This window comes from Triturus cristatus, chromosome 5_1 (genome assembly GCF_964204655.1).
Source record: "Triturus cristatus chromosome 5_1, aTriCri1.1, whole genome shotgun sequence".
NCBI classification, from domain to species: Eukaryota; Metazoa; Chordata; class Amphibia; order Caudata; family Salamandridae; genus Triturus; species Triturus cristatus.
In genome coordinates, this window is record NC_140587.1 from 648,560,558 (window position 1) to 648,585,727 (window position 25,170).

At 43.6% G+C, this 25,170-nt stretch overlaps 1 protein-coding gene across 1 annotated transcript in view; it reads right to left on the reverse strand.

Moving 5' to 3' along the window:
• XKR4 (XK related 4) overlaps positions 1–25,170 on the reverse strand; it is a 713,901-nt gene that overhangs the window by 154,893 nt on the left and 533,838 nt on the right. The window lies entirely within an intron of this gene.

The following is a 25,170-nucleotide window of genomic DNA, read 5'->3' on the forward strand; positions in this document are numbered from 1 at the left end:
CAGCGGGCCACTCCCACCTTGCCCCACATTAGTTTACAGAGCCACAGAGGCTCTAGGGGGCTTTTGTTGTTGTTTTGAGCCCCGAGGCTCCACGGGAGCGACAAGAGTTGTTTCCCAGGCACAGTGGTGCCCACGTTTGCTTTCTCCAGCTGCCCAGCACTTAGTGGGCAGCTGCATCGTTTAGGTTGGGGCCCTCGGAGCTTTGGACTGCGCCTCCTGCGCAGCCTTGCCCCTGACTTTTCTGGACGCAGGGCGTCCTTGCCCCTTCACGGCCAGTTGGCCCAGGGACTGCCACAGATAGTGGCTAATGTGAGTTTTTGCGCCATTGTACCTTTCCTGCACCTCTGAATGTGGTTATGCGTCATGTGCTTTGCTTTACACCTCTGAATGTTATGCATCATGTGTTTATGTGCTTAGACCCCTACAGGTATTGTGATACTTAGGTGGTTGTTTTCTCCCTAGTACAGGTGGTGCTAGTGAGGTCCTGATTCCCTGCGCAATATTGTCCTAAGGTGGTTAGGGTTGCGTAGGTGGTACTTTCTGGTGACCAGTAGTTACTGGTGGTGTGCTACCTTTGCTATTTTGTACTACAGTATTATTCCTATGTTCTAAAAAGTGCTAATTCCGGACAGTGGTCCATGTGGCCCTGTCCCCTGTATATATAATCCCTTGTAAATTCTGCCCGTGCCTGTTGGCACATTGTAAAGTGTGTGTTTTTATCTAATGTGTTGTGTATAATACAAAGGTTATTTTTATATAATACCTTGTGTGGAGTTTCCTTTGTGGTGGGCCTTGGGTGTTGTTGCTGGGTGCGTGCGCAAACGCTTTACACATCGCCTCAGGGATAAGCCTGTCTGCTCGTGCCAAGCTACCAAGGGGGTGAGCAGGGGTTATCTTTGGCGTGTAACTTCCTTGCCCTGACTAGAGTGGTGGTTTCTGCCTGACTTTGGCGCAAGCCTTAGCCAACCAGAAATCCCATTTCTAACAACCCTGTTTGGGGGTTCTCTTAAATTATCAGAACTGATTTCTATCCAAATGAACCCTTTTTGCAACATTAGGCTAATGACAGATTGGGGAAAAAAATCATAACGCTCTAAACTATACCTTGCAGTTTGCATGCAGCTCTTTGATGGCATTTAATAGCTCACTGTTCAATGTTAGGATTAAAATGTACAAACTGAAAGTAACAAAAGGATATCTCAGATAAAAGAAGTAACCCACTGACCTATTCAAATTATATGCACTTTTTTCTCTGCAGCAGGCATATTTACATTCTGAGCTACCATTGGAAGAGTCAAAACTTCCACTAGACAAAACTCATCTTGCTCCAGGAAGAACATTAATCATGGAAGTTATCTTGACATTTATATAGTTGCCTTAAAAAGTCTGGAGGCCAGGAACGTGGCAGCAGGTGATTATACAACAATAATATACTTGCAAATAAGGCGCCCCACCCAAGTCAGCCCCCGGTGTGGTGGCACCAGTCGCACCATCCTAGATCCGGCCCTGGCAAAATCTGTAAAGACTGTTCCGCACACAGTTCATTAGAATTTGTCTTTATTCTATCCAACACACTAAGTGCTAAACACAACACCACCCGCAAGGTGAATGCTTCCAAGTGTGTGAATGCTTCAGGTATGTGACATTTTTTAGCAGCCCATTCACCCACCCTAAACCCGTACTACAGCACAGAGGGAAGAGCGGCTGAAAAGGTATTTATTTTCTTATTTGTTTACTCCAGAGGAAGACATTTTTACCCATGGAGGATGCCCTTAGCCTACACCCCACCAACTCTGGGAGTGCCACTTCCCCCTTTCTGTTCTGGAGGGGGAGGGTGCGTTAATCTAGCCCATGGCTAGAGTAAATCTATGACAATTCTCTGGGTGGAAAGGGATAGGAGTTCAGTTTGTTAATGCCTACAAATGTACATGTCAATGGGTGTTGCTACACTTACAGGCCATGCCTTATTCCAGCAGATTTCTCTGCGCTTATGGCAGAAATTCGGCAGCAAACAAGCCTTGGCAACGCCGATAGGTCTTGTCTATGAGAGCTATTGGCTTTGGCAAAGTTTTGTAGCCATGCTGTGCAGCAGCATGGAAGCTTTACAGTGTGGCAAAATCTAATTTCAGAAAATGCTATGACGCAGCCAGGGTGAATGCGGTTTAAAAAAAAATGCTTAGTGTTGGATGCATCATAGTTTTTAAAAATTATTATTTATAGCCATGCTGCACAGCAGTCACGCTGCTATACAGCAAGGTTAAAAATCACTGCCAAAGTCAGAAATGCCCATGGAATACAGTATGAACAAAAGGTAATGGCAGAGACAATAGCCTCAAAGGCGAGACCTGCCGGATTTTCCAATACTTATTAGGTCTCGGTACAACACCCCAGTGATTCTGACCAAATCAGTTAATCTTCCCATGCATGAAAAAGAAACAAAATATGACATTTGGCAAAAGAATTCTATCACATACAGAAAGCAGTTGCACCCATGTCTTCATGAAAATACATTTGAAAGCAGATAACATCTGTTGTCACATTTAAAACAGACAACATCTGTTCTCACACAAACACCTACTTCAAATGAGAAAATGACTTTTTTGGAGAGTGTCTAGTACAGTAAGACAGCTACAAATAGCAAGAGGTTCAACATGGAAAGCAGGGAAGAAGAAAAAATAAAGGTAGAACCTTGTTCACAGCACGATGAGCGGAAAGACAGCAATCAAGTTGAAGCAATCAGTAGTTAGTCCATGCTCCAGCCGAAAGAAGAGGAAGTGAAGCTAGCCTGTGCTGGCCAATTAGAAGGCAGCAAATAAGAGTGACAGTGAAGCCAATTTATGTTAAGTAATATGAGGGCTGCAAGCCCCTTGTATACAGTATCTCTTGCAAGAGAGAGCACATGCTGCGCATGCGCTGTTGCAGACAAGACCTAAAAATTGTACACAGCAGTGAGGAATCTTTTTGACATTGGCATCACAGACAGGCGAACTTATAAGAGGTATACAAAGCCTTTTTAGTTATAATACACATCATAAGAAAACATCAGTCTTATTGGTAACCTGAAGACCTAGTATAAACACGAAAGAATGACAAAAAAATGATAAAGGATGGAAAGACAAAAGCATTGACAAGGTAAAGTAATGGCACTTCCTTCCCACATACCCGCACTCACCACTGTGGCAACTCCTAAAAGATCTCCGCTAGAGAGCCCCTAGGGGCCCGTGAGGGACTGCAGCGCCACCCCCACGAGGAGCAACCTTGCCCGATGATGATGCTATACACTCGAAAGGGTGTGTGAGGGCACTACGTACCAAACTAAGCAGTACCTTCCTCTTTCTTTGCACACTCACCTATCCCAGGAGACTACCCCTCTTCTTGTTACAGCACATAATTATTGGCTGTATCCCCCTCCACCTATAGGAACTGAAACCATCCATTGTGATTTAAAGTAATGGCCTACCAGTCCTGGAACTCAAGTGCACTTCCTTGGAAGTGAATGTACAAATCCAGTTGGGCAAAATGCCACCACTCACAGTGCAGGAGAGCCAGTGACTGAAGGAAGATAAACAATTGCTGCGGAGGGCAGAAGGGAAATGTGAATAACAGATGAACAAACCAATGGATGAAGAGGGCTGGCCAAAAGCCCTTTCATATATATATGTATTTTTCATTTGTAACTTTTTCTTCATTACCTGAGGCTGGTGAGACAGCTGGAGCTGTTTTTGGCCACTCCTTAATTCTTAGCTACCACTTTAAGTCCTGTCTGCCTGTTTTGTTGAAGCAATTGGTTGCCTCCCTCAGCCCCGACACAGGTTTGGGTGTTACCATGTTCTCCAATAAAATCCAAGTTGTCCTCTAAGATTTATCTGCTAGCTCAATAATGGCAGGTGCACATGCTGGGCAAACCTGACTTACACACCAAGATTACATGTTGTTCGTATGCTCGGTTCTGAAGCAGGTTCCACTTCTTGTCTGATATCACACTATGCTCAATCTCACCACCAATATATTAATTGTGCCTCAGAGAGCAGGGTGCATTGCACCTCAGCACTCTCTAAAAGTTTACACAGATGTTCCTACTACCACACAGTGGCAGCCGGCATGGATCGGGGGCGAAATGACGGGGTGAGGGAGTGTATAAAAAAAGAAAGAAAAAAAGGACCTGATTGCGACGTCTCTTCTCCGTAGTCCCTCCGGCTAAAACAGGAAGCAGGAAGCAACAGGCTCCCCATAGCCAATCACAACTCTGCAATGTAGCGTTGTGATTGGTCTGAGCGCTGTGGTTTAGCGCTCAGACAGGCAGTGGGAGCCTGGGCATGTTTTACACCCAGGCTGTAATGCAGCCTGGGTGGAGAGCATGCAAAGTGTGCAATGACTGTTTGGCCGACACGAGACGGCTGGGCAAAACATTCATGCGCACTTGGAGTGGGCAAACCACTCCTCCCCCTGCATGAGCAGCCTAGCCCCACAGACCCCGCCCGCAAAGCTGCCACAGCAGTAACACATAAAATAATAATAACATTGAGGTATTATCATTTTATGTTTCCTTTATTTCACTGCTGCAAAGCAGTGGGGCGAAGCTCCTCCGCCTTGGAGTAGCCACCACTGCTACCACATGCTCTGTCATTGTATCAGCATCTGTGATTTCCATTGCTGAATTTGTTGACATGCAGCTGCACACCAACACAAAGGCCGCGATGTTCCGGCGGGTGCAACTCGTAGCATCTCCTAAACCCAGCTTTGTTCAACACACAATCACTTGACCCTAACAGTACAAATTCCCAATAGGTAACGAAACCAATATATATATTTATACCTACACTAATTGTGAAACAAAGTAGTGTGTATCCCACCCCAAATGATGCAGCTTTTCAATTACATATTTTCATGACAAATATTATGGGTGCAGAACATCTTGCCCTTTATAGTACTCCGAGAGCATGTCTCCTACAACACCAGTCTCTGCTCCTATTGGACAAAAAAGATTGGACAACATATCTAGCTCTCTAAAGAGCATACACAATCCCAAAGGCAAATATGTCAGCAGAAATTAAAATATCGTGTCGGCCAGCAACTTGGGGGTGCATATGTAGCTTGGACATCGATTTTCACCTTGTAGAAAGGAGGCAGTAGCCTCCCTCCCCATGGTTCCACCACCGCCACCTGGTTGTGCTTCGTCCGATGATATAAGAGGTGAAGAGAGTGCCAATTAGATGGTGGTATCCCTGTTTCACTCTCTGATAGTGACCATCCAATCCTCTTTCATGTAAGAATCAGGGGCAATATCACTGCCCAATGTGGCGGGGAGTAACAAAGATGGTGGGCTGCCATGAATGGTAATGGAAACAAAATGCACAGGACTCCTGTTTTTTTAGGGATCGCGTGCGCTAGGGTGCATGTGCAATCACGCAGGAGGAGAATTACGGGGGTATGCACCAGTCTCAATTTATGGTAGGCAAAACAAGTACATCGTCCATGCTATCGACTGTAGCCCCACAATTCTCTGCATCACACTGCACATGTAGTCAAGGGCAGTTGCTTCCACCCAAGGGTAAGCGAGGTCCATACTGCCTGGCTGTGTAGCACGCTGTATTACAAATCGTTAATAATACCGTAGAGTTTATTTCAGTAACACGCCGGGAATGTTCCGTATTTCTCAGAATCCTGCTTGGGTACCTTCCTCTAATTACCACCCTACAGCTTGGTGTCCCCTGTCAATTATATTGCATCAAGGAAGAGTAGTATATTTTAGGATGACAATACAAAGACTTTCTGTCTCTGTACGTTTCTTGTTCGCCCTAGATGAGTCTTGTTAGGTTTAATGGGCCTGATAGCTTTAGTAAGAAAGATTGTTATTTTGAAAAATCAGGGTCATATCTTTAAATCATGTCAGTGTGTAACACATTGACATGAGACAGGCTTGCAAGAAAGCAGACACAATATCATTGATGTACAGTCTTAAGGCACACTACATTCCTAGAATATTAAAGAAGAAAAGGAACATATTCTTCCAAACTGCAAGTCAACGAGTTGAAAAATACAGACCTATCTTTACAGAGTCAAAGAAATAAGATGTTTCTCCCATGGCAAGACACGGTTAATTAGGAGAAGTCCCTGCATGTTGTATGGAATAAAAAAAGAATGCACCTAAAACTTACATTTGAATGCTATGGTTAAAAAAAAAAAAGATGCGCATCCGTGTCAAATTTATGAAGTGTTCAAAGAGACTCTCCCTGCTTTGAAAGTAAAGTTGGTCAGAAAAATTAAACCCTCCAGTGCCCCTCTGATCAAACAAAACTGTTAAATAAAACTTTAATGAGAAAATAAAAAAACATTGCTGTAGATGGATTCGAGCATTTATTTCGATATATTAAAATAGATTGCTAGAAAAACAGAAATATGCCGCAAGAAAGCTGAAGAACACTGCATTATCATTAAGATCTCACAGCTGTAATTTCGAAACTTGACAACTACTTGTTAATCCACGCCTGACATCAAACACTCATACCCGATCACAAATGGGTATTTTCTACATCCGTAACCATGCGTTACATACTTCAAGTTGAAAGAGTAGGGAAAAAGAGGCTGGCATGTTCTTTTTTCTCGTGTCAAGTTTGCAGTAAATGTGCAAAGTAGGTAACTGTTTAGCAAACTGCATTGTAATTCGCAATTTGCACTTTCCCTTTCTCTGCGAGTGTGCATTGCACATTTAAGTCCTTTCTCCGAACTGACTTGACAATTTCTTCACCATGCCCCGGGAATGATGCATGAAGTGATTAAACACAGGGCCCAACGCAGAAAGCCTTCTGCACAGCAAATGAAGTATGCCAGTAACTGCACTGAGAAGGAAAACAACAATTCAAGGTCAAAGACTCAGGAATGCTGGGGTGCTGTCCTCGCAAATAGGTTTTTCTCACAAAGAAATGCAGCCAGTAGGTTGGAATTTGCATTTGGGAACATGTGCTTCTATTCTGGGTTTGTGTTTTTTCCTGGGTGGGTCAACTAGCAAAACTTAATTGGCGCCCGAAGTCTCAGACGTTTGTGGGTATTCTCCAAATCTTTGCAGTAGTTCCCCGCTCTGAAAATTCTCACATATTTATAACTATAAAATGCAGTAGCAAATATACTTTTTGGAGTGGAATGTTATCGTAGGTAACATTAGGGTTGTTTTACTTTATTTTTTTATCATTTAAAAGGCATAGTAAACTTTTGGTTCATTATTTTATTACATGAGATGTAGGCATCGTACATTTGTCAATAGGATCTGTACATTTGTAAATGGCATTGATGTAAAATACATGTATATATAGAAGTAACAATTAATATAGCGGAAAGATCTCTTGTTAGTTTAAATTGTGAAGTCTCATTTTATAATAAGAAACTTGAGTATTATCATTCTTAACTTTATTTACTCAGCAAGAATTGTACCTAGAAACCCCGGAATAAACCATAGTTCTTACTAAAAATGTAAGTCTATTCACATTCCAACACACTCCTTCTACTGCGACTTCATATTATTATTCCACCTCTTTCTTGCTGCTCTTTCCAGGGAAAGTACTTTTTAACTTTTTTTAAAGTTTTTGATTCATGTGTCATTGGGAAGGATCATGAAAAACAGTTCACCTGGTAATAGGGGCATTTAGTTATAAAAAAAACTGACTCCATACTTTATACAGCAATCTGAGGTCAAGGTCAGGGTTTAGATCTGAGTTAGTGATATGGCAGGTTCAGATGGGCCTCGTGTAATGCTCATGAATACCCAGAAAGTTTCAACTTTATGATCCTTCCATGTGTGCATTGTGCTACACCAATGGATTGTCTGCAGTCAGTAATTCCACCTGTGAGCAAATATTCCCCATAGATTCTAAGTTTGTAAACCAGTGGCTTTAAAGTAATGGTCAAACATGCAAATTTGTGAACATGTGTGTGATGGGTACTCTAAGATGCGACAACTGTGCCCTTGGGCCAATCCATATGTAAAGTACCGAGATGCGTTGTAGTGTTTAACAGAATATATGCCTGTACTGTGTATCTGTTGAAGATAACAAATAAAACCTTAAAAGAATGAAAAAAAGTACTGGCCATACATTAGCTTTGGCATACCTGGGTTGAACTTATGTGCAAATACCATTTATGGATTGGGGCTTTCGAGTACTCATCACCTTGCAGAGAGATTGGCCCTGTTGACAAAACGTGTAAACCATTTCCCATGAGCAACAAACTCACTTGAAAGGTTTTGTGAACTGAGACCAATACGTTATCCTCTTGATACTTGGAAGTTGCTAATTCATCTCGTCAGTTTCATCAAAACATAATTCAGGCCAGCTAGTTCTTTGAAATATGTACATCAAAGTGTGTAGGAATTAAAGTGCTTTTACTGAGAGTACCCTTTTTAGGTCGAGCCTAGCACCACACTTGCGATGCTCTGCAAGGCATGCTGTATCCAGTGTATGCTACTTAATGTGCTTTAAAAAAATTCTTTGTTTTCATTGGTTTATAGCTTACATTTGTTCCTCCTTTTTTCTCGATTGGTCACGCCCTGGAGACTACCCCTGTTACATGCATTATTTCACGATGGGCTATATAGGTTAGTGTCGCGCACTACTTGTTTTGTTAATTTCCTGCTCGGCAGAGCACACTCCTTGCAGCCTTGCCGTGAAGCATCCGTGCCTCAGACAAGCTGTTAATTACCAAAAAGCTGTGCTAATGCGTTGAGCTGTGCTAATGCGTTGAAGGTGGAGGGGAGGCTTATATCGCAGCTTACAGCTGATGTTCCTTTCTGTTTGCAAAGCTTCCCTATCCCTAATCTTGTCAACGGTGCCTAGTACGTCGCAGCTGGTGGGACAGGAGAAGCCTCTATTGTCTCTACCCACAGGTTTCGGATGATGTCAACAGCCAGCTGTTGGTTCCTGTCTCTTCAGCCTCCTACAAGTTTCTTCTTGGTTTGTGTCACATGCCTCTATAATGCCATCCCGGGTCCTAGCTTTCCCAGTTCCCCTACTTCTTCTAGTTGGACCTGGATTGCATCGCCTGCCATAGCTGGCTGTTCCCAGTCCTAGCTCCAACGACTGCTCCTTTTGTTATTATACCTTTTTGTGCAGTACTGCTAGCTACTTCTCTGTTCCCATCGGAAATTCCTCATTCTTAGTCCTGTAGGCAGTGCTGCTAGCTGCTCCTCTGGTCCCAGTGATAATTCATCTATCTAAATCCTCTAGACAGTGCTGCTAGCTGCTACTCTGGCTCAGTCTGTACTTTCTCATTCTAAGTCCTCTAAGCAGTGCTGCATGTGTGACTCTGGTCACAGTGGTAATTCCTCATTTTTTGACCTGTAGACAGTGCTGCTAGCTGCCTCTCTGGTACCAGTGGCAATTCCGCATTCTTAGTCCTCTAGATAGTGCCGCAGCTTCTTCTCTGGTCCCAGTGGTAATTCCTCATTCTAAGTCATCTAGACAGTGCTGCAGCTGCTTTTCTGGTCCCAGTGGTAATTCCTCATTCTAAGCCCTCTAGGCAGACACCCCAGGATATAGAGGCATAAATTAGTACATTTAGCGGCGCAAAACATGAATTTAGCGGCACAAAAATTGAAAGTTTGCTGCATTTTAGCGCCAAATAATGTTTGTTTCTTTTGAAAAGCAAAACAAAAATTGACCCCAGCACACCGAATTTTTTCCTTTAAAAAAGATTAAAAAAACAACCCCTCTCTCCCTCTCCACTCATTCTATCTCTAGTTCACTCTTCCTCACCTGCTGACAACTCTGAGTACAAGAAACGGCGCTTACCCTCTTTTTTAACTTCATTGGTTCCCCTGTGAAATGGGTCCAAAAAAGACAAAGGAAAACACATTGCTTAAAATGTTTGTCTTTTTTGGACATGCAGCCCCGGCTCAGATACAAAAAAAAAAGGTAAAAATCACTAGCTAAGGCTTCCATACTCGAGCGCAGTTAGCGCGAGCTGTTCTTTTGAGAGTGATCGACTTCAATGGGATTCGTGATCTTGTTACTGTTGATTCATAAGTTAGTAGTTTGACTTGCAGTAGAACTAGTTTAACGTTTTTGAATCTCAATTCGTGATCATCTCATAAGCTGGAGTGCCCTTCCCCGGGAAGCAGGCAAGCGCACTTCCGCGTTGTAGGAAGCCTTCCCTGAAAAAGGACAGAGGCCAGACTTTCCCTGACAGAGTGATCTCTTGCTGAACCAACAGGTAAGCCCTGTAAGCCCCTTCTAAATCTTGCTCCTCTAAAGCTTTTTTTGCACCAGTAGTACACAGTTTTTATCTTTTATGGGTGGGGGGGCGCGTGTGTTGGTATAGGGGCGGCGCCATGCTTCTGTTCTCTCCATATCTCATAGAAGAGGCCGAGTGGCAGGTTCAACATCGGCAGACCCCAGCGAGTTATAGGCTCCAGAGCAGACAACCACAAAGGGTTCCTGGAGCGATGTCTCGATAAGGAAGCGAGCCTTGCTCAATGCCTTTGCTGACTGCACAGGCTGCGGTTACAGCCAGGTGTGACAGTGTTACATGACAGTATGTGCCCTTTAAATTGTTATACAAAGTTTTTATGCACATATATTAACTGAAACCTTTCGCTGTTGTATCTCAAGTTAGTATTTCTACCCTGAGACTCAGACCATGGCCCAGATTTCGCGACCACTTTTGTAAAAAGCGCAGCCTTTTTACAAAAGCGTTGATTTCATGATTTTTTTGCAAATCGCGAAATCCTGGAGGGTCTGTCTTGGTAGTGCTGCTAGCTGCTTCTCTGGTCCGGTCAGTAATTCCTCATTCTAAGTCCTCTAGACAGTGCTGCAGCTGTGTCTCTGGACGCAGTGGTAATTCCTCATTCTAAGTCCTCTAGGCAGTGCTGCTAGCTGCTTCTCTAGTCCCGACAGTAATTCCTCTTTCTAAGTCTTCCAGACAGTGCTGCTAGCTGCTACTGTGGTCCCATCGAAAATTCCTCATTCTAGATCTTCCAGACACTGATGCTAGCTGCTACTCTGGTCTCATCAGTAATTCCTCATTCTAAGTCTTATAGGCAGCGCTGCAGCTGTGTCTCTGGTCACAGTGGTAATTCCTCATTCTTAGTCATCTAGGCAGTGCTGCTAGCTGCTTCTCTGGTCACACCGGTAATTTCTCAATTTAAGTCCTCTAGGCAGTGCTGTAGCTGTGTCTTTGGTCACAGTAGCAATTCCCCATTCTTAGTCCTCTAGGCAGTGCTTCAGATGTGCCTCTTTTCCCAGTGGTAATTCCTCATTCTTAGTCCTCTAGCTAGTGCTGCTAGCTGCTTCTCTGGTCCCGTCAGTAATTCCTCATTCTAAGTCTTCCAGACAGTGCTGCCGCTGGTGCTCTACTCCCAGTGGTAATTCCTCATTCTAAGTACACAAGACAGTGCTGCTAGCGGCTTCTCTGGTCCCGTCAGTAAGTCCCCCATTCTAAGTCCTATAGGCAGTGCTGCAGCTGTGTCTCTGTTTCCAATGGTAATTCCTCATTATTAGTCCCCTGGACAGTCCTGCAGCTGCTGCTCTGGTCCCGTTGGTAACTCCTCCATTCTAAGTCCTCTAGGCAGTGCTGCAGCTATGTCTCTGTTCCCAGTGGTAATTTCCCCATTGTTAGTCTTGTAGACAGTGCTGCAGCTACGTCTCTGTTCATGCATCCACTACACTCCAAACCAAAACACATAGGTAAAAGAGATTGTCATTTACAACACCAATAGCTCTAACTCTCAAAAATGCGATATCTATTGCATTACAAATGATTGTTAATTTTCTGGCTGACCCTGTACATTTCCCCCAGTGGAATAAACTTCGCTGAAGCATCTGAAGCTGCTCCCCATGTGCATGTGTGCTACCCAGAAAATCACAAGTGCCTGCAGAACATGGATGCCCTCAAAGAGAATCCAGTCCCATAGTTAAGGGTTGCTATTGGCCCATAACTAGGCGATGGGGATATAGGAAGCTTGTGACAGCTAAATGGCGGCCCTTCACTTCCTTAAGAGTGACACACTGCATGTTGTAGAGATGCTGATTCCATGCAACAGGATGAAGCTTATTCCAGGTTCTGTGTCCCAGTAGCAATCCCTCGAGTCTGTACCTCCAGATCCATGTATATGTTTAATCTTTGTCTGATTTTTTAAAAACTGTTAACCACACTCTCTAACACCAATTTCGCTGCCTAGGTGATCTGCTTGGCACCAACTTAGGATATTTCAAATGTGACACTCACATACAAGTGACGATTTGCTGCCTGTTCCCATCAGTGTTGAAACTGAGGAAGAACCAGCAGAGAGACCTTCTGTCTGTGTGACTGAAAACTTGATATTTGAAGCTAGCCCACTTTTTACATAGGTCCTGGCTTCCTGCCAGTGTCCCACTTGGTACTCATACTGTCCCTCTTGAGTCAGTGTCTTACAATTGTCTTGATTTCAGATTGTAACTCTGCAGCACCAGCAGAGAGGAGGGTGATCAGCCAGGCCCGGATCACCTCCTGTTGTCGCCCTACCAAAAAGCAGAACAGAAGCGAGGATAATTTCCTGGACAAAAGATCTACACCAAATACTGTGGAACTGAGACCTATGTAGAGGATACCTTAGTAGAGTACTTGCCTTGGATCTCTAAAGTCCTGCAGACTAGCTGACCTCAACCAAGCAAGACTTGTGTCTACACCTTTAGAGGGTCAAGGACATCCCAAAGAACTGCCCCTACCCCATGACATCTGCCCAGGTGGTCAGCAGTGAGCGTGTGGGCATGTGACAACAGCAGAACCCCTGATGACTTTGTGAAGGTCTGTGTTGGCTCCGGTCACCTTGCCTGTGAATTTACCTATTCAGACACAAACCTCCAGCATCAGAACTGGTTCTGCATAGCATGAAACTCTTCGGCAGTCACCACCATGGTGACTGTATACACATAATAAGAAGAATGTTCTGAAACTTATGAAGAGTAAATCCTACTACACTAAGCAATGCTTTGAAATGACACACTGACATTGTAAAGAATTCCTGTTTTCTACAAAGGGTGTGCCATGTTGATGTTACAGAATACAGCATGCCTCGAGATTTTCACGCTTGATGGCAACAGGGTGGGCCTGATTTTGCACATATAATACTAGCAGCATCTCCAATATATTGTAACTTTTATAGAACTGCTGGGAGGTGCGCACAAAGGAAGTCCACAGTTGCCTGTACTGTGAACCATACCATGATATACTACTGCTTCTGTGTTTAGACTTACTACAGCTCAGGGTGCAATCCTCGCCTGCTTACCCAAGCTGCAGTTGGAGAGTCAGGAGAATGAAGGGTGCACATGCTTATTAGGGGTGCAAACATATCTATGGCCCTGGGACGCCTGGGGTACATCACGCTTCCACAAACGCTGCACACTAACCACTGACTGCCTAAGGACTAGACCTGGGCTGTAAACTCCACTCCGTTTGCGAAATTTGAGGAGCTTTCCGCGCTCCCACTGGCAATTCGGCAAGGGCAGTACTGTAGAAAGACTTTGATGAATATGAAAACTACAACTACATATGGACAGAGCACCTTTTGAAATAAACATCCCAAACTGTGGCTCATTTCTGTCCTAGCTCCTTCCTAATAAGTCAAAGACCAGTCAAACTTCTGAAAGCACACTTATATTCACGGAATAAATGTAAGCTTTTTATTTCCTTCTTCATTTGAATGTGAGAAAGAACTTTGTACAGTCTCAGGATAATCAAACGTTGCTACTTTTCAGTTCATGGGCGGGTGTTTTTCAATTACAGCCTTCAAATATTATCTTCAGTATGTAAGCAACCCTACATGTTTCTGGTTGATACAATAGATGTTAGAGACACCTATAATAATGTTCTCAGTTAACAGCTAGAGACCTGGAGCTCAAGAATTGCAGATATAACTTATTATCTCTCCGTCACTCAGGAGAGTTGCGTGTCTGCTGTTCACCTTATTGGGTTTCAGAAGTCAGGCTTCTTTGTTTCTCCTCGGCAGGATGGTGTGCTGATGTATGAGGGGTGAACCCACTTGCTTTGAGGAAAATGATATTCAAAAGAAAAAGAAAGAATTGCTTGATACCTTTTAAATAAGTATGAGAAGTATAGCATTTACATTGGTTACATCGTGAAACGCATATCAAATAATGTTGCAACGCATATCAAATGACATTGGAACACAGATTAAAGCAAAACAACTACCATTAAATGCTTTGCAACAGACCTTTCTTTTATATCAATTAAAGTTTAAATCAATATTTGCAAGTAATTAGAAGGCTGTCAATACAAGAAATACTGACAAAAGTGACATGCGGTACAGTGACATTAAGTGCTCAGTGATGGTGGTGCAGTGCATATATACAAGGTATATATTATGTACAATTTATTTACACAGGGAACTAGAATGAGGTCAGAACGATGGTAGGCAATAACTCTGGTGAACAGCAAGTTTGCTTATTGATTTGACACACAGGGATTTGATGGATCTGAACCATATATATTCGTCGACGTTTCAACCCTGACAGAGCGTTATTGGAATGTCATGGCGGGTATTCTTCAGGACAAGTGGGAGTGTTGACAGCCCAAAAAGTGGATTACTCACGGAGGCGTCCCTTGCTGGGTGGAAGCCGTCATAGGATCTGCACGTATCAGGTAAGCGCAGGGAGTGAAGATTGCTTCATGAAGTGAAAACCCTAACACGTTGTGGTATTTAATTCCAGAGTGTGGAGGACACAGAGTAAATGAGGTCCATCAGGGGGGCCAGGCAACACTCCTGGATTAAGGCACTCAAGTTCACAGTGCTAGGCTGCAGTCTGCTTCAGCTTTTACGAAGGACAATGACACCAGCCAATTAAAAATATGGGAGGAGAGTGGGCGGGGCTTTCACGGCATTCTCTATTACAGCATGCCTCGCAGAGCGAGCAGTGCATGCGCGCTGCCGCTAAACACAACCTAAAAATAAGTCATTATATCTGGAATAGAAAAAGACAGTAGCCCTGATTTGACAAATGCTGAATGGTAATTTTGGAATGAACAGGAGCCTGGCTTGGATAAGAGGAGGGAGAATTAGGTGAAGAGGGCCTTGAGGAGCAAGGTTTAGACAGGATGTGTGAATGAGAGGCTTAGCAGTCAGAACCCAGCAGCAGAACAATGGCTTCCCAAGCAGTAACAGCCCTGAAAATCTGGATTATTAGTATTGAAGTGAGGCCATCTACAGTTGGCATCCTTCTAGTAAGTGGGGTGCCCCTCAGAACACACACACTGCTTTTTTGGCAGGCCCTGAGCTGGCATCTTGTCCGTCCCGCTTCACATGCACGGGCGTAGCTTAGTCACTAAGATTGGTGGGGGGGGGGGGGGAGTGATCTTTAGATTTTCCAGCAATGATGCAGGCATATCATATTAAAATTTATTAAATGAGATGAGGGCATGAGAGGGCGTAAGAGCCAGTGTAGAGGAAGAGGAGTGTGGATTGTTAGGGGTATTTAAAACACAATATTGTACAAAATAAGCAATATTTTTAAGACCTTCAACACAGAGAGGAGAGAAAAAGAACACATGTGTGTGTCTGTGTGTGCATGTACAAATCCCAGCTGAAATCTGACAGACACCTCACCGAACCCAGCTGAAGGCATGTACCCCCAACGAAATTCTAGATAATACATTTATTGGGGGGTGCAACACCCCCCCCCCCCATCCCCGAAGCTACGCCCCTGCTCACATAGCATTGGTTCAACCTTGATAAGATGAAAATACAGACCAAGGAAATATTTAATATCAGGTGGAGAGAGAATACTTTGCAGTAAATCTCAAATTTCTTTGAAGTTATAAAATCTCTTTGAACCCATGTCTTTGCAGGAAGCGGCTTGATTAGGGAGGAGCATTTATAATGACTTAAGGCTAGAGATAGTGGAATGGCAGGCTAGAATATTGTCGGGTTTTTATTCTTGAGGAAACATGAATAGGCCGCAGCCAAAAATGATGGACCAGCTTTGATGCCTCAAACTGGATGGGAGGTCTCACAATAAATAAGTGGCTCTCAGGGATTGGTCAAGAGCGGAATGGAACCAGAGAGCATTCTGAGATGAGCCCTCATTAAAGACCAGTGCTGTCTGCCAGGGGTGACACTGCTGCCACTTTGATGAGCGCTAATAACCGAGCAGCCCTGGATCACACAAACTGACGACTTTCCGCACAGGCAGCAGGAAAAATAGGGCTGGATGGAATTTTTACTGCCCGCCCAGAGCTTTCCACTTGGGGCTCCCCATCAGCACAGATCAAAAACACCTCGACCGATGAAGGGGAAAGTGCCTCTCTTTCAAAATAGAAGGCCAGTGTGACCTTCTCTATCAGGGTGTATGGGTCCCTGGAAACCTCATCTTGGAGAGCCCTTCTGGCACTACTTGCAGACACTAACACAATTTAGACCAGCAACAATCTGTTGTCATCATGTGCAGTGTGTGATCAGAGCGCTGGCAGCTTAAAGCTGACCCGGCATTCATTGCTGGCTCTGACCGGGGCTGCGGCCTTAGTTACATTGAGATGTCTGCCACCTAGGCTTTTACATCAACCGGAGTTTGCTCAACTGACCTTCTGAACTACATCATTCTGTGGCAGCTCCACACAGCAGTGGCCCTGCCAAGCACCAGGCAGGAGCTACGACCCCTTACACGGAGAGGGCCAGAGACTAGCTCGGGTCTGGTGGCTCCAAGTATTAATGCATTTGAGACAGTCTGCCGCCTGAAGATATAAAGCACACCCCATTCGTATGAAACCTCAAAAAACATGTCTACAGAACAGTTGGAGGGTGTTGGAGGCTGAACCGCATGTCTATTGGTTTACGGTGCTGTGTATGTGAGTACTATCGCTTGGCCACGAGCCTGCCAATGATGTAATACTGTACTTGTCATAACTTGAAAAAATTTATAAAACCAACTTCTCAAAAAGCATGTCAAGAGCAATCAGCAGAAAATCAGATTTAATTTTTTTTCTGTGATAATCTCATCACAAATTAGTATTCACAATTAGTAGCTCTCAACAACCTGCAAGCAAAGCTCTCTTTTGTATGCTTGTTTGTGAGTAAGTTGCAACACTTCTGGGGAGGCTGTTTATGGACCTTGTGAAACATTCCTAGGAGTTTCATGGTGGTGGCAATTAGAATTTGAAGTCCAAGTGACGTACCTTGATCAGTTGTCAAAGTGCTCCCACACAATAACCATCATTTTCCAAAAGATTAAGAATGACAGGCGGATGGCTGTATCAAGGCATATGCCTTTTTTCCTCTATTGAACTGCAAAGTTTTAGCTGCCTTTGTAGTTATTTCTGCCTCTTAGCCTACTCCTCCAATTTATTAACGTTCCCGCCATTTCTCCGTCCGCTCAGAGCTGTATCGAGCCGGCACCGTTTCATGTACGGCTTTATATGGGCTGAAAGGGGTGCTTGGCATGCAGCTGCACGTCAAACGAGCCTAACAAAGCATTTTTTTAGGATTCGTGACTAGGCTCCTGAACCTTTAAAAAATGGTCCAGCTCTTTAAAGAAAAACACCAAAGGGATCCGCCATGTAAAAAGAGGCCGTCCAATTGTGAGCTAAAGATTCCAGCCAGCAGGTCTTCCAAGCTAGGCGGAGGCGGCTTTATCACCAGCTCCAGCAGAATCACAATAGATGGGCGAAAAAATGATCTGTGCAGTTTGCCTAACAGAATCAGCAGAGGATATTCAATGAGGGCTTTACAATGCCGTCCTCTTTTCTGCGACAAGCGCTTTAGTGTCGGTGACTGTGGCTCATTCTCATCTTCGTGTTTCAGTGACTGGATCCTTTGATTTAGGCCCCAAGGGATTAACATTGAACCATCATCTAAAGCAGCTCCAGGGAAAGAGGTCTCACATGTACATCGCCTATTGAGCACTATCTATGGTCTTTCTAACATAGGCATTGACGGTGATGAAGTAACATGTCCATGTGGCATTTGTCCTCTTATTCACCAGTCCAGGTGGGGTCTCACTACCATGCATGCTCCACGCTGCATTACCCTAAATGTTAAATGCTGTTTAAAATCGGATTGCAGCTTGGGCATACTGGGCACAGAAGATCTTTACATCCTGCAGCTAATGGATGAAGGGAGTACGACTGTCATCGCTGCTCCCAACATCAGGGATGCTGAACACGAAGGAGCACATTTTCTTCTTTTGTGGTGATTTGTTGATGAACCTAACAAATTAAGCACTGCTTATTCTTATCCAAACAATCAGAAAAACATTAAATACAGTTGAATACAGGCAAGGCAATTGTAAACAGGATGAAAATAATTGTATCCTGCTTTTGTTTTGGATTCCCTACCTCCCCTCCCTATTTTATTGGGTGTTTTACCAGTTGTATATCAGGATATCGAGCTGACAATATATTTTAACCAGAATATCATGAAATTAAGAATATATAGGTAAGTATAGATGTATTATTCCAATATTCCCATTCTACCAATATACATATATGTTACGTAGTGTCCATGGCCACAGTGTTGTTAGTGAATCAGGGCCCGATTCAAAGAATGAACTTAAGACTAAATCCTAAACTTACTACTTTGTGGTATTCACAGAATGCACTTACTACTTTTGGTATTCACAGACTGCACTTACTACTTTTGGTATTCACAGAATAGATTTACGACTACTAACTTTACGCCCGCACTCGGGCCGGAAACTCCGGCCCGGAGGCAGAGCTTCCGGGCCGGAGGCGGAGATTTAGCCATGGCCGAAATCTCCACCTCCGGCCCAGAAGCCCCGCCTCCGGCCCGGAAGCTCCGCCTCCGGCCCGGAATTTCCGGCCCGAGTGCGGACGTAAAGTTAGTAGTCGTAAATCCATTCTGTGAATACCAAAAGTAGTAAGTGTAGTCTGTGAATACCAAAAGTAGTAAGTGCAGTCTGTGAATACCAAAAGTAGTAAGTGCATTCTGTGAATACCACAAAGTAGTAAGTTTAGGATTTAGTCTTAAGTTCATTCTGTGAATCGGGCCCTTAGAGTTTTAATAGGAAGGGCGTTTATTTTTTTTGCTAATAACTTTGGCGCCGTTAGACGTGGTGCAAGTTATCCTTATATCAGATACATATAACTTGAATTTCAGTGGTTGTTTTTGTTTTTTAAACATTTGTTTTTTCTTATTAGACGACCTATGTATGACTCCACTTAAACTTTGTTTTTTTCAGTGAATTTCTAAATTAGTTTTTTACTCCAAGTTAAGATCTTGCTACCTTACCTACGAATAACCCCTTTTTAACCTTTGTTTTTTTCAGTGAAAAACAAAATATATATACAGATATTATATATTACCTACTGGCGATAGCCAGTAGGTAGTTATAGTTAGGACCACGTTTCCATAGGAAAACCTCAACATTCTATTTTGAATAACTTTGGCGCCGGTCGACGAATCCTCGCAAATTTTTCAAAATAGGTGGGGCGCTACGCTCCGCTCCTACCCTGAAAGTCTCGGGGGGATCCGTCAAGCGGGGGCTGAGATAAAAGGGGGGTCCCAAAACGCGTTTTTCCCATGCATTTTTCCATAGGACCTTTAGAACGAGCTACAGCCCGAACGGCTGAACAGAATTACTCAAAATTTGGCAGAGAGGTAGTCCCTAGGTCAAGGAAGTGCCTTTTGTAGGTTTGGTGTAAATCTGTTCAGTAGATTCTGAGAAAATAGCCTTTAAATCAATATATATATCTGAGCCAGCTTACGGTACGCTTACCGTACGCTTACGGTAAGCGTACGGTGGCGTGCGCGAGCGCGATTCTGATTGGCTCTTAGATCTTAGTAAACATTCGAATCGGCCGAAACCAGGAAGCGGCGGCCGCCATTTTGTCTCTCGCACTGAGAGTGATTTTTAAAATATCAAGCCCAAAAACATGTAAAGGGGCTGTTTTGACAACTCCCTCCCACATAGTCATGTTGAGGGAGTCCCCAAACATCCCCCAAGTGCAAAAACGGTTTTATTTTTTTTTCGGCAATTTCGCGGGGTACGCTTACCGTACGCTTACCGTAAGCGTACGGTAAAAAAATAAAAATAAAAAAAACACTATCCACACTTACCCCACCCCCTGTGCTTTTGGTGGCCGAAGGCCACCAAATGTACAGGGCTTATGTTAAGGGCAAAAAACACTATCCACACTTACCCCACCCCCTGTGCTTTTGGTGGCCGAAGGCCACCAAATGTACAGGGCTTATTATAAGGGAAAAAAACTTAGCATTTAAAAAACCGTACTAATTCACTGAAAAAACCATAGGTTTCACACACGTTATAGTTAGGAATTAGCATTTAAAAAACCTTGCAAATTCACTGAAAAAACCATAGGTTTCACACATGTTATAGTTAGCGGAAATTTTACTGATAAAAAACCAGTGAAATTCCCTCGTTATAGTTAGCGCAGGCAACTATAACTCACGCGACTGCAATCTTCTGCTGATGACATATGTGTCTTTATGAAAAAAAAATATTTGTAATATATGTATAGCTAAAAATGTATGGAAGAAGACATGGGCAAATAAGTGTCTAAATACAGTATTAGCATCAGCAGAGGATTGCGGTCGCGTGAGTTATAGTTGCCTGCGCTAACTATAACGGGGGAATTTCACTGGTTTTTTATCAGTAAAATTTCCGCTAACTATAACATGTGTGAAACCTATGGTTTTTTCAGTGAATATATATATATATACACACATATTTGTTGAGTTAACAATAGTAAATCTGCACTAACCTATATATGCTTATCCTGACAATATTTTGGCAGTCTATATTCTGTTTGCCGTATTTTTGGAGCATCAGATTTAAAACTCAATATTCTGGTATTTTATAATTGTAGCAATCACAATAAGCTATTGTTTCAGTCTCCTTTATATCAGTGCCATATTCCCTTCTGAGGAGCACAAGTGTATTACTTATGTCTAGGCTTGGACCAATACAGATGGAAGAACAGGCCATACATACTTCATGCCAGTTCATATATTGTTCACTGGTGGAGTGCAAACCTACAATTTTACTAACCACGGTGGAGCAGAGCTCTCTGCATCTTCTCTTGATCCATTAATCGTGGCCACAATAAACAGCTACCTGGCAGCGACCTCTCCCATGGACAATATTGGTTAAAGATTATGGGAATTATTCCAAGAAAAAGAGAAACTATAGAAGTTCCTGGCTTATACCTACGATTTTCATAAAGTTCTTCTTTTCTGAGATTTAAAAAGTACTCCAAAGGTCTAATTCTGGGAAAAGTACAGAGGTTTGTGTTTATCTGAAAACAAACCTGTGTATGTTCAGCTGACAGAAAATCCCCTATTTTATACTTCTGTGTCAATTCCAAATATTTCTTAACTTTTTCTTCTATTTTTCTCTACCTGGAAATCCTTTTTCAATTGGAGTGGAGATCCTTTCCTATACATCCCCATGAAATATATGGGTATCTTTCACAACCAGTTTGCACACTTTTCCCAGCATAAGTGTAGGGCCACAAACCATATATGAAAATCCATGGAGAAGACAGTGGCGGCTGCTGCAATACTAAAGTGGGGAGGCTGTTGCAATACTAAAGTGGGGAGGCGGGACGGAGGATTAGGGGGGAACAATAATTTTTAAAAAGTCTGCCTTGATCCGCTTCTCCGGCTCTCCTCCCAGCATGCACTGGGGCACAGGCTCCCCACCTGATCCTGGCGCTGCTCTCATGCTAAAGCTAAAATGAGTGCAGTGCGAGGATTGGTCTGGGCAGCGTGGTTTGCCACTCAGACAGGAGCTTGTGATGTTTCTCCAATCCAGTTGTGCAACACAGCCGGTTTGGGGAAATCTAAGTGTTCATGTCTGTTTGGCCGGCCAAACAGACGTGCACTTACAGTGCGCCTACCACTCCTACCTGCTATGCCCGGCCCTGCCACTCCCTACACTGCTTGTATCGGCTCATTCACTTAGCGGTCATTTTATTTGACAGCTGAGTGACTGACTGGTGGGGTGACGCTCCTCCACCATTACGGAGGAACCGTCCCTGGGGTAAAAGTTATGAATAACCCACAAAGATTCCATGTCCGTTAGTCATCTACTATTCTTCCACTGTGAACATTCTTTTTCCATCCCTTCTGGAAACCTAAAACTGTCAAAATGTCTGGATAGTTCTAAGTGTCAGTATAATGCCTCATTTGGATCCCAATATATTTTGTATCTCATTTCCCCTTACCACATCCCCTTACCACATCTGAACCTTCACTTATTTTCATACAGCTGATGATCCCCCATATTCGAAAAATGACCGCAGACTCTTTTTGTATTTTGAGTGTTAGCTGCATTTTCTTTTATATTTTTTGGAAGGCCCGGCTAGCGGAGGCATCTGATTCCCTGCATGGCTATTTGCAGTGCTTGCTTAATAAGTAAGCCAGATAGAGCAAAGGTTTCTGAGCCAGGCAGACTTTGGCCTCCTTTCTTCTCCCAACACACAAACGGAGATGTGATAACCTAAGCATTGGCAACTCCAGGGGCGGAAATACGCCCTTCTGGAAGATTCCAGTGAATAAAATGCAGGAATCAGTATTTCTACTCTGGTTTCTGCATGTTGTTTTCTCTGGTATTTCACTTGGAGATTTCAGCTGCTGTCAACTTGTAATTCAGTTACTGGCCCCATTGGGATTCCTGGGAGCATCTCTTACGAGGCCATGAATTAGGTAACGGGGGAGGGAATGTGTCGTGGGAGATCCTGACAAGGAGAGGTGGTCTGTACAGTAGAGGGGCCATTTTCTTTTTCTGAAAGCAATGCAACCCTTCAATTCTATCACAGAAAACGTGCAATTGTAGTTTAAGCAGCAGTGGCGGCTCCTTCATGTGGGCGGAGGAGCGTCGCCCTACTGGAGAAAGCAGAAGAAGGGTTCGGTTGGGGGCGGGCGGATGGGCGGGTCGGGGAGGAGTGGCTAGCCCAATGTTGAGGGCATTTACTGTTTGGTCGGCCCCAGGGCCGACCAAACCAGTCATGCTCTCTCTCCCGTTTTCTCCATGTAGGCTGCATGCAGAAAACAGCCTCCCCATGGACGCCTGTGTGGTCGGCGTCCCAAATTACCCCCAATCCCCGAGTGACCCCAGCCGCGAGTCATGCCGGCCGCGACTGTTATGCAGCCTAAAGTTCACCAACTCTGTCCTACGTTAAAGCTTTGCAGAAGAACAAATGCCCGTTTTCGACGTTTCGTGAGCAGCAACAGCGCAGGAGTGGTTCAGCGGTGATTTACTCTACCCACTGCCCATCAAAGCTCATCTCCAAATGCATAAAGAGACTTTAATTCAGTGCCCGTAGCAAGCTAGCTCTTTCGACCCGAATCGTAGGCTTAATTAGAGATTAGAGACTTCGCTTCCATTTATCTGCTCCCTTTGCCCAGTGTGTGCTCATCTTCACAGGCAGCCATTAGCGTGGTCCTGCTATCAGGGTTTGCCGTCTTCACATATTTCAGTGCAATAATCATTTCTCTTCTTTTCTTTGGCTTCCTTTAAATCAGCGGATCTGGGTGGGGAGCACTCCTAATTTTCTGAGACTTAAACCCTGATGCCCTTGGCTCCATCTACTGACCTGACAGCCAAACCAAAATATAGAAAAGGTGCTGTATCCTTGCATAGATTAGAAATGACTCTATTTACCTACAATCACTTGGCTTTCTGTGTGCAAAGGACTTTTCACATATTTGCTTTCAGACCCCATCAGTTTGATGTGTGTGCTTTCAAAACGGCATAGTCTTGTTACAACATAAAAGAGCACCAATTTGTCATTTTTTATAGGTTTCTTGTTTTTCTCTAGCAATTCGTGTCCTAAGTGGCCTTTGACTTAAAGAGGCATGTTGGGACAGACAAAACATCAGCAAAACAATACATCTTAGGTTAAAAAGATCAGGACACAAACATGATTTTTTTAAAAGATGTGCAAAGGGTGCAAGAGTTATGTTTTGGGTAGTAGTGAGGTTTAGGTAAGATATAGATATAGCTCGCAAGTGAAGCTCAACCCAGTACATCATTCAGAAGGTTTATGCATATTAAAGAAGACAGCACTGCTCATCTCAAGAGCGCTAAAGATGCAGCCAGCTAAACCAATGGAAGGGCTTCATGCTAAGTTACAAACACACACTGTAAGGGCTTGCAGGGCCTGAAACATGATTATATGTGAGATTGTATCCACTCTCAATCTAGGAAAGTCCCAAGGAGATCGAGCATCTTGTAGGCCCCACTCTATGTGGGCGAACATTGGGCCAGGAAAGTAGAGGGCCCACAGTAGCCAGTACTGAGTCACTTAAGTGTGGGCCTGCCGGAGCCACAGAAAAAGTGTGTGAGTGGGTGCATGATCAGCTCACTACAAATTCATATTTTGTGTGCATGCCTGTGTGTGTCTGTGTGTTTTGCATTGTGTTTCTCCCTGATAAACAGTGTTGCTCCCTGGAAGCTATGCCTGATGTCAAATACCATTAAAAGTATGTGCTGAGTCCCATCCTACCGAGTCCATCTCACACACAATCCTGTCATTTTCTAGGTTAATAGTGGCCAGGCATAATAATTGGCATCCTTGATCCATTTTGGGTATTTTTGGTGTAGTGCGCCACTGTCATACTGTAAGCATGACAGACCTAATGTTGCCCACTCTTTGACATAATGGAAGCTTCCTCTGGCAGAATAATGGCTATGGCTGAAGTATTCTGAGCATTCAAGCTCTTCTAGTGTCCGGCCCTTGCCCAGTGGTGACTCTGGTATAATGGTGGGACTTATCTGCATACTCTAGGCATCCTTGGTATTATGGTGAGCCAACACAGCATGTGATCATAAAGCCAGGGCATTTGAAGCAAATATGAAGCATTTTTACATGTGAATTTTGATGAAATTGACAAACTAATGTTTGGGAACCACGTAGTTACTAAAAATGGAAATTTGTATTTTGAAGGCAAAAAATGTGTATTTCAGAAAATAAATTTGAAAACAATTAGTTTGCTTGCCCAAAACGGTTGTATTTGATAGAAAAATATGTTATTTTCTCAGAAACTGATATGCTGTTGAAGACAAAACGGTTAAATTTCCAAAACCTACTTAAAGCTGATAGTTGAATGGTATTTAAGTTGAGCTAGGGAGACTAATTGCTCTCATTATATTCCTGGTGCCAGAGGGCACATGCTGCTTCAACTGTTATTTCATTAGTCATGTGGAGGCACTG